This window comes from Cibotium barometz, chromosome 33 (assembly GCF_041138505.1).
Source record: "Cibotium barometz isolate CiBa-2024 chromosome 33, ASM4113850v1, whole genome shotgun sequence".
Classification (NCBI taxonomy): Eukaryota; Viridiplantae; Streptophyta; class Polypodiopsida; order Cyatheales; family Cibotiaceae; genus Cibotium; species Cibotium barometz.
In genome coordinates this window covers 27,862,170-27,871,652 of record NC_141078.1, presented here as the reverse complement: position 1 = coordinate 27,871,652, position 9,483 = coordinate 27,862,170, and positions in this window count along the sequence as shown.

Sequence of the window (9,483 nt, the reverse complement as noted above, 5' to 3'; positions counted from 1 at the left end):
CTAGAGAAAGAAAATGTCTAGAGGGAGGTAGTCCAAAATTGAGATATTTTTGGATATAAAAATCCTCCTAGTGTCTAAACTGGTTTCTCTTGAAACAGAAATTCAAAAAGAACTTTCCAATGTGCAATTGGAATTAATTAGAAATGGTTATAAAGGACCTTAGCCTAAGGGTCTAGATTTTTAAAAAAAATTGGATTATGGTCCAATAAAGGTTCGTGTGGGCCAATAGGATCAATCCATGTGTGGGGAGGAGATAAATCCAATTTATAAAAGAAAAATATCAAAAAATGAGTAAATGTCCACATAAGATGAAGAGTTGACTGAGTACAAGGTTTATTAGTAAAAAACTATGAGTATTACTAAAAAAATGAGATATTTTGGGTATAATGATTCATTTTTTACACATGTGTAAGGAAAAGGGGGCCCTTCAAGGAGGTGCCTATTTCACATGTGTGGTGGAGTTTTAAACTCAAAAATATTGTGATATATTTTTCTCTCCTCTCTCTTGGATCAAACCAAATCAAAAGGTCCAATAAAAAAAATTGGATTATGGTCCAATAAAGGTTCGTGTGGGCCAATAGGATCAATCCATGTGTGGGGAGGAGATAAATCCAATTTATAAAAGAAAAATATCAAAAAATGAGTAAATGTCCACATAAGATGAAGAGTTGACTGAGTACAAGGTTTATTAGTAAAAAACTATGAGTATTACTAAAAAAATGAGATATTTTGGGTATAATGATTCATTTTTTACACATGTGTAAGGAAAAGGGGGCCCTTCAAGGAGGTGCCTATTTCACATGTGTGGTGGAGTTTTAAACTCAAAAATATTGTGATATATTTTTCTCTCCTCTCTCTTGGATCAAACCAAATCAAAAGGGAACCAAACTAGGTCCAAATCTTATCCAAATTCAACCAAACTAAACTTGAAAAATTCTAGAAATTAGTTGGACTTGGTTAGAGGCCTCCCTCTCCTATAAATAGATCCTTAGCCCTTTGTAAAAAAATATGAGAACTATACTATGCTAGTATTATGCTGAAATAATGATATTTTCTCTTATCCTCTAAAAACCTCTACAAAATTGAAGAGATTGGAGCTTCTGTCTCTCTTCAATCTTCCTTGGTGACTCCTACAACATACCAAACCAATTTATTGGTTGGGGGCCTCTACTCTGATCAAAGAATCAAGTAAATTAGAAGGTAAAGTGTGGATTATTGTCTTTTTCTTATTAAAACTCCAAATGCTTCTCTTCTCAATCCCTCTCAAGCTTGAGAAGCTTTAATTTGAATGGACTTTGATTACTATTGAAGTTCTTTTATGAATTGTAATAAAGAAACACACAAATTTCTATTTATGCTTAATTTTAATGGTTTTTAAGCATTTCTCTCTCTCCCCCAAAGAAAGGTCATTCCTATGACCTATTCTCAATCCAAATCAAGCTTCTCATGAAGCATTTCTCTAATCCAAAAGTAATTTCTATGCTTGTCTAATTGGAGGCCAAAATAATAGCTTTTTAATGCTTTTATGATATTTATTTCATAGAGAAATTATGAATCAATCCATAATTGGATAATGATCCAATTAGTGGTCATCCTAATCATATCAATAATATTAAACTTCATTCGTTCAAATAAATTGAGAATTATCAGTAATAGCGAGACAGAGCTATGGTAAATTTTTTGTAAAATAAACACATAAAACATTTTCATTCATAATATGAAAAGAGGACTTCCTACCATATTCTAGGAATTATCGTCCTAGATTAGTTGAATGATTCTCATTGAAATCATGGAGAAATTGATTTTTATGTTTATGCTTAATTAATAAATTAGAAAAAAGAGGAATTCTAGTAATTTATTTTTATGTTAAAAGAGTGATCTCCATGATGATGGAAATCCATGTATTCCAAAGAATTAAGACAAAAATTTGGAATACTAATATAATGTATATTTTATATAAAAATTAAAGAAAGATTTTAGGTAAATTTATCTTTTTGCATAGATAAATTTATATGATGAAAGAGGAATTCCCACCATATCGGAATTCAAATAATTAAATAAGGAAAGTGTAATTCCTAGTGTAGAGGAATTAATGAAGATTTTTATTTAATTTTCAAGAGAAAATTTAGTTAAATTTATCTTTTTGCATAGATAAGTTTAAATGATAAAAGAGGAATTCCTATGACATTTGAAATTCCATCATTTAGATGGGAAAAGAGAAATTCCTAGCATATTGAAATTATTGGATAATTCATTTAAATTCAAAGATGAATTTTAGATAAATTTATTTTATCTATGAGAAATATTTAAATTTTAAAAGAGGAATTCCTATGACATTTGGAATTCCATGATTTGGATGGGAAAAGAGAAATTCCTAGTATATTAAAATAATGGATATTTTATTTTAGATGAAATTATTTTACAAGAAATACTGAAGATAAAAGAGGAATTCCCATGTCATTGGAATGTAATTAATTAAATGCAAAAAGAGGAATTTCCATGGTAATTGGGATCCAAGAAATTAAATGGAAAGAAGAGGAATTTTTAGTATAATTCGATTTATGATTATTTACCAAAAGTGAAAATATGGGTAGAATTGATTTCTACAAATCCCATGAATTCTTTTATTCATCAAAAAAAGAATATTGAATATAATTCAATTGAGGAATTGAGAAGGAATATGAAAATAGTTGTCAGAAAAAGAATCTTTAATTAGGCCAAGCAATTGGCAGAAATTTAGAAAAAGTCCTATTATCGGTATCAATCTAGAAAAAGCTATTAAATGGGAATAGCATGTGAATGGATGTGATAAGATGTGTATGGGATGTGATAATATGTAAGTGGGATGCTATAAGATGTGTATGGGATGTGATAGGATGAGAACGGATGTGTATAAGATGTGATAGGATGGGAACGGATGCGATAAGATAAGTATGGGATTGATGAAAAACAGGTAGAGGGAGAGGAGACACATACACAGGAGCAAACCCTAATGTATATTGTAAACCCTAACCATAGAGGGAAGCCATCTCACTTCTCACACAATGCATAAAGCCATAATCCATAATACACAACACACACTATGTGTTGTGTCCACACATAGCTAACCCTAGCTAATGTCCACACACTTTGACTAGCTAGACGCGGTCATTTATGTCTCACACATGTTCCTACCTAACATGCCAGCACATGGTGCAGTTGGCACAAGCTAACATCGAGCTTGAATCTCAACAACCCCTCTCAAACTCATGATGTACTGCCATAGATGAAGATGTAGATGAGCTTGGGCTATCAAAGCTCTCAACACGCCCCCTCAAGCTCATCCCACGTACCCCCAACCTAGTACGGAAGTACTCAAACTTCTCCCTGCTAAGTGGCTTTGTAAAGATGTTCACTCTTCACATACTGCAAATCCACTATACCATCCAACACTTTCTCTCTGACAAAATGATAGTGGACCTCTATGTGTTTGGTCGGCGCATGAAAAACTGGATTCTTGGCTGCTCATGTTGTCACAATGAATGACAACCTCGCCCCATCAATAGGCTCACCCAAATCAGCCAAGAGACTCTTTAACCATACTCCTTCACATGTAGCAATGGCTGCACCCCTGTATTCAGCCTCTATACTAGATAAAGCAATAGTAGGTTGCTCCTTGCTACTCCAACTCACCACTGCACTTCCAAATGTAAAGGCATAACCACTAGTAGACCTTCTATCATACGAGCTACCTACCCAATCTGCGTCTGTGTAGCCATGTATATCCAAGCCTTTACCATGCTCATAAAGAAGACCATAATGTGCAGTGGTCTTTACATATCGCATAATGCGTCTCACTACATCCAAATGAGGTTTTCTGGGGCTCTACATAAATTAGCTTACTAGCCCCACAGCATAACTGAGATCTGGGTGTGTGATAGTCATGTAAATAAGACTGCCAAACCATCTTTCTATACATAGATGGATCATCCAACTCTTCACCAAAATCAGCCCGCAGCTTTACATTCTGCTCTAAAGGTATACTCATTGGCCGTTTGATAATCCACAATTTTGACATTGAATAATATTTGGAAAAACTAAAAACTAAAAATATGGAGAAATGACACTTGAATCCATATGCTCTTGCTTCAAACCATATAATGCTTTCTTTAATCTGCATACATGAGTGGGATACCTCAGGTGTACATATCCTTCTGGCTGTGCCATATAAACTTCCTCTTGTAGATCACTATTTAGAAATGCATTTTTCACATCCATTTAATGCATTTCCCAACCATTTGTTGCAGCCATTGCAATGACTGCTCTCACTGTTCCCATCTTTGCAACTAGACTAAATGTTTCATCATAGTCCAAGCCTTGGGTTTGTGCATAACCCTTAGCTACCAATCGTGCTTTATGTCGCTCAATGGAACCATCTGACTTGCATTTCACCTTGTAAACCCATTTGCAACCAATGACATTTTTGCCTTATGGTAAAGCAACCAAATCCCATGTTTCATTATGAACCAATGCGTCCATCTCAACATCCATTGCCTTCTCCCATACATGCTTCCCAATAGCTTCTGTATAGCATGTACATTCCACATGCTTCACCAAAGAGGTCATATATGCGTAATGCATAGCAAAGTCACGATATGTCAACCTGTCAACTGGATACCTGACCCTTTGGGATCTCCGTAATGCATGCGGATCACTCTGAACACCTGTCACTCTAGCATGTGGATGCACATATCTATCCTGCCTTGCACCAGCAGGTGTGCGTAAAACTGGTATGCCAAGTGAGTCCTCATCCAAACTCTCTGAACTTGATGACTCATAACCTGTAATGCCAATTCCTTCAACCTTCTTCTTCCCTTTATCCACAGCACCAGTGCTCACACTGTCATGCCTCAAGTGTCCTGACCATGGACGTATAGTGCTACTCTCAGACTCTGATGGCCCAGACATAGAAATAGAACTTGCTTGTGGCAAGTTCACATGCACATCAACATCAAGAGAATCAATGACACCCTCATCCTTTGCTTATTTGTACCAACTAGCAAGTTCATCAAACACCACATCTCGTGAGATAACCACTTGCCTAGTTTGTGGATTGTAACATTTATATGCCTTGCGATCCTGTGCATATCCAACAAACACACACTTTTCTGCCTTAGGATCCAACTTCCTCCTCCTCTCATTAGGCACATGTACATAAGCTATGCAACCAAACACTTTGAGGTGTCCAATGTCTGGCCTAAGTCCTGTAAGTTGCCACCGCTGTGGCACACGCTTCTGCCCAATAATAATCTGGCATGCTCTTTTCATTGAGCATTGCCTTGGCCACATCACAAATGACTCTATTCTTCCTCTCAGTAACACCATTTTGCTGAGGTGTATACCTGCAAGTTAACTGCCTTCTTATGCCATGCTTTCTCAACAAGAAATGCTCAAAAGCATGTGAAATGTATTCACCACGTCCATCTGTCCTCAAACATTTTATCCAAGAGCCATATTGCTTCTCTGCAAAAGCTTTGAAATCCATAAACTTTCCCATCATACTTGAATCTAGGCAGCCCACTAAATGCCTCTTGCCTGCATGTTCTTTAACCTTTGTATGTTCACATGTCCAATCCTTTTAGGCCACATGTCAATGTCCTGTACTACATTTTGGCTTTTAGAGAACATGGCTGATTTCAACTCAGGAATCCTAGCATCCAACTTAAATAACCTGCCTTCTTTCTTGCCTTTGGCAATGACTCTACATCCATTTTTGAAATCCTCAACGAAGCAACCATACTCGTTGAAACGAACCTGTAATCCCTGTTCCACCATTTGACCAACTGAGAGGCCAAACTTTTTGTAATAGAAGGCACATACAAGACATCTGCCCATAGACTTTGTTTCACCATTGTGCATAACCAATGGTACACTTCCAACATGTGTGATAACATGTTGGGTATCATCTCCTTTCTCCACATAGCCTTTCACATCCATAGGCTTCATATGCTCAAACCATTCGCCATGAAGAGTCATATGGTTTGCTGCTCCATAGTCCATATACCGAGTGTCATCACTTTCAGCATTTGTCATCATAGATCCCACAACATGTTTCATGGGACAAACAAGTGATTTGCACTGCCATCATTACTGGTTGATGCATAATTTTCATCATGTTGTGCATAATATCCCCCATGTTGTGCTCTAATCCCTCTCAAATAATTTTGTTTGCGGAAACAATCATGTGCCATATGACCAAATTTCCCACAGTAATGGCATTCCACATTTTGCATAATTCTCTAAAATTCTCTCCAAATTGAAGAAATTGGAGCTTCCCTCTTTCTTCAATCTCCATTGGTGACTCCATCAGCACACCAAACCAATTGATTGGTTGGGGGCCTCTACCGTGAACAAAGAATCAAGCAATTTGTAAGGTAAATGGTGAATTTTGATCTTTTCTATAAATTCTCAATGTTTCTCTCTTCTCAACCACTCTCAAGCTTGAGAAGCTTAATTGGAATGGTTTTTGAATGCTATTGAAGTTAATTGATGAATGGTAGTAAAGAATTACATAAATTTTCATTTATGCTTAATTTTAATGGTTTTTATGTAATTTCTCTCTCTCACTCAAAGAATGGTCATTCTCATGACCTATTCGCAATCCAAATGAAGCTTTTCATAAAGCTTTTCCTTAATCCAAGATTAATCTTTGCTTGAGGCCAAATTAATGGCTTTTTTCTATGCTTTTAGTTTATGTATTTCATGAATATTGATGATTCAATCCATTATGGGTTAATGATCCAATTTAGGATCATTCTAATCTTTTGCTTAATGTTAAGCTTTATCCTTTAAAATAATTGAGATTTATCAATCACAGCAGAGCCGAGCTATGGCAAAATTTCTGTAAAAATTACACAAATTAATTTCATCTAAAGCATGAAAAGAGGACTTCCTACCATATTCTAGGAATTATCATCCTAGATTAATTGAAAGAATTTCATTGTAATCATGGAGAAATTGATTTTTATGCTATGCATAATTGACGAATTAAGAAAAAGAGGATTTCTAGTAATTAAATTTTATGTTAAAAAGAGTAATCCCCATCGTATGAGTATTCTTAAAGGGTTATTTTCATTCTAGACATAGAAAAATGTATACTAGAAATATTCTATTATAAAGTGTGATTTTCATTATAAAGGATTTTATGCATAAATTAGATGCATAAAAGAAATTCTTTTATATTAAAAGAATGAGATCATCATAAATGATTTGTATGCATAAACATATGCATAAAAGATTTTTTTATATTGAAAGTGAGATTTTCATCATAAATGGATTTTATGCATAAATTAGATGCATCAAAGAAATTCTTTTATATTAAAAGAATGATTTTCATCATAAATGATTTGTATGCATAAACATATGCATAAAAGATTTTTTTATATTAAAAGTGAGATTTTCATCATAATTGGATTTTATGCACAAATTAGATGCATAAGAGAAATTCTTTTATTCTAAAAGCGTAATTCCTACTAAATTGGATTTATGCATGGAAAGATACATAAGAAATTATTTTAACCCAAAAGTGTTATTCTCATCAATTTTTTATGCATAGAAAGATGTATAAAGAATTTTATTCTTAATTCAAAAGAGTTATTCTTATCAATTTTGATTTTATAAATAGAAAGATGCATAAAGAATTTTATTTTTAATTCAAAAGAGTTATTCTTTTCAATTTTGATTTTATGCATAGAAAGATGCATAAAGAGTTTTATTTTTAATTCAAAAGAGTTATTCTTATCAATTTTGATTTTATGCATAGATAGATGCATAAAAGATTTATTCTAAAAGTGTAAATTTCATTAAGATGAAAATTTATGCATAGAGAGATATAAAAAAGATTTATTTTTATTTCAAAAGTATTATTCTCATTAAATTAGAATTTATGCATAGTAAAATGCATAAAAGGATTATTATAAAAGTATTATTCCTACTAAAGTTGTCTTTATGCTGCCTAATAAGATGTGTATGAGATGTGATAGGATGTGATAAGATGTGCATGAGAAGTGATAAGATGTGATAAGATGCGTATGAGATGTGATCGGATGTGATAAGAGGTGTATGAGATGTGATAGAATGTGATAAGATGCGTATGAGAAGTGATAGGATGTGATAGGATGTGTATGAGATGTGCTAGGATGTGATAAGATGTGTATGAGAAGTGATAAAATGTGATAAGATGCGTATGAGATTTGATAGGATGTGATAAGAGGTGTATGAGATGTGATAAGATGTGATAAGATGCGTATGGGAAGTGATAGGATGTGATAAGATGTGTATGAGAACTGATAGGATGTGATACGATGCATATGGGATGAGTTAGGATGTGATAAGATGTATATGGGATGAGGTAAGAAGTGTATCTGATTGGATAAGATGTATGTGGGTTGTGATAGGGCGAGAATGGATGTGATGTAAAAGAATAGATGTGAAGGCGTATGTGGTTATATGAATGGAAATGAAGAATTGGATGTATGGATGTGGATGTATGAATGTGAACGCGGATGTGAATGTATGATATAAATGTATGGATGTGGATATGGATGTGGATGTATGGATGTAGATGTGAATGTGGATGTATGAATGTGGACGTAGATGTGAAAATGGATGTATGGATGTAGATGTGGATGTGGATGTATGGATGTGGATGTGGATATGGATGTGTATCTATGAAAGTGGATGTATGAATGTAGATGTGGATGTATGAATGTAGATATGGAATGTGGATAAGGATATGGATGTAAGAATGTGGATGTATGTGAATGTGAATGTGAATATGGATGTGGATATGGATGTACGGATGTGGATGTATGAATGTGAACGTGGATGTGAATGTATGATATGGATGTATGGATGTGGATGTATGAATGTGAACGCGGATGTGAATGTATGATATAGATGTATGGATGTGGATATGAATGTGGATGTATGGATGTAGATGTGAATGTGGATGTATGAATGTGGATGTAGACGTGAAAATGGATGTATGGATGTAGAGGTGGATGTGGATGTATGGATGTGGATGTGGGTGTGGATGTATGAATATAGATGTGGATGTATGGATGTGGATATGGATGTGTATGTATGAATGTAGATGTGAATGTGAATGTAGATGTGAAAATGGATGTATGGATGTAGATGTGGATGTGGATGTATGAATATGGATGTGGAAATGGATGTATCGATGTGGATGTAAAAATGGATGTATGGATGTAGATGTGAATGTGGATGTATGAATGTGGATGTGGATGTGGATGTATGAATGTGGATGTGAAAATGGATGTATGGATGTAGATGTGAATGTGGATGTGTATGTGGAATAATGAATGCAAAAATGCATGTGAATGGATATGAAGTCGATATGAGCGAATGGATGAGATGAGATGTCATGTGAATCAGAATGTGAATGAATAATATAAGATGTGAACGAATGAGATGTAATGA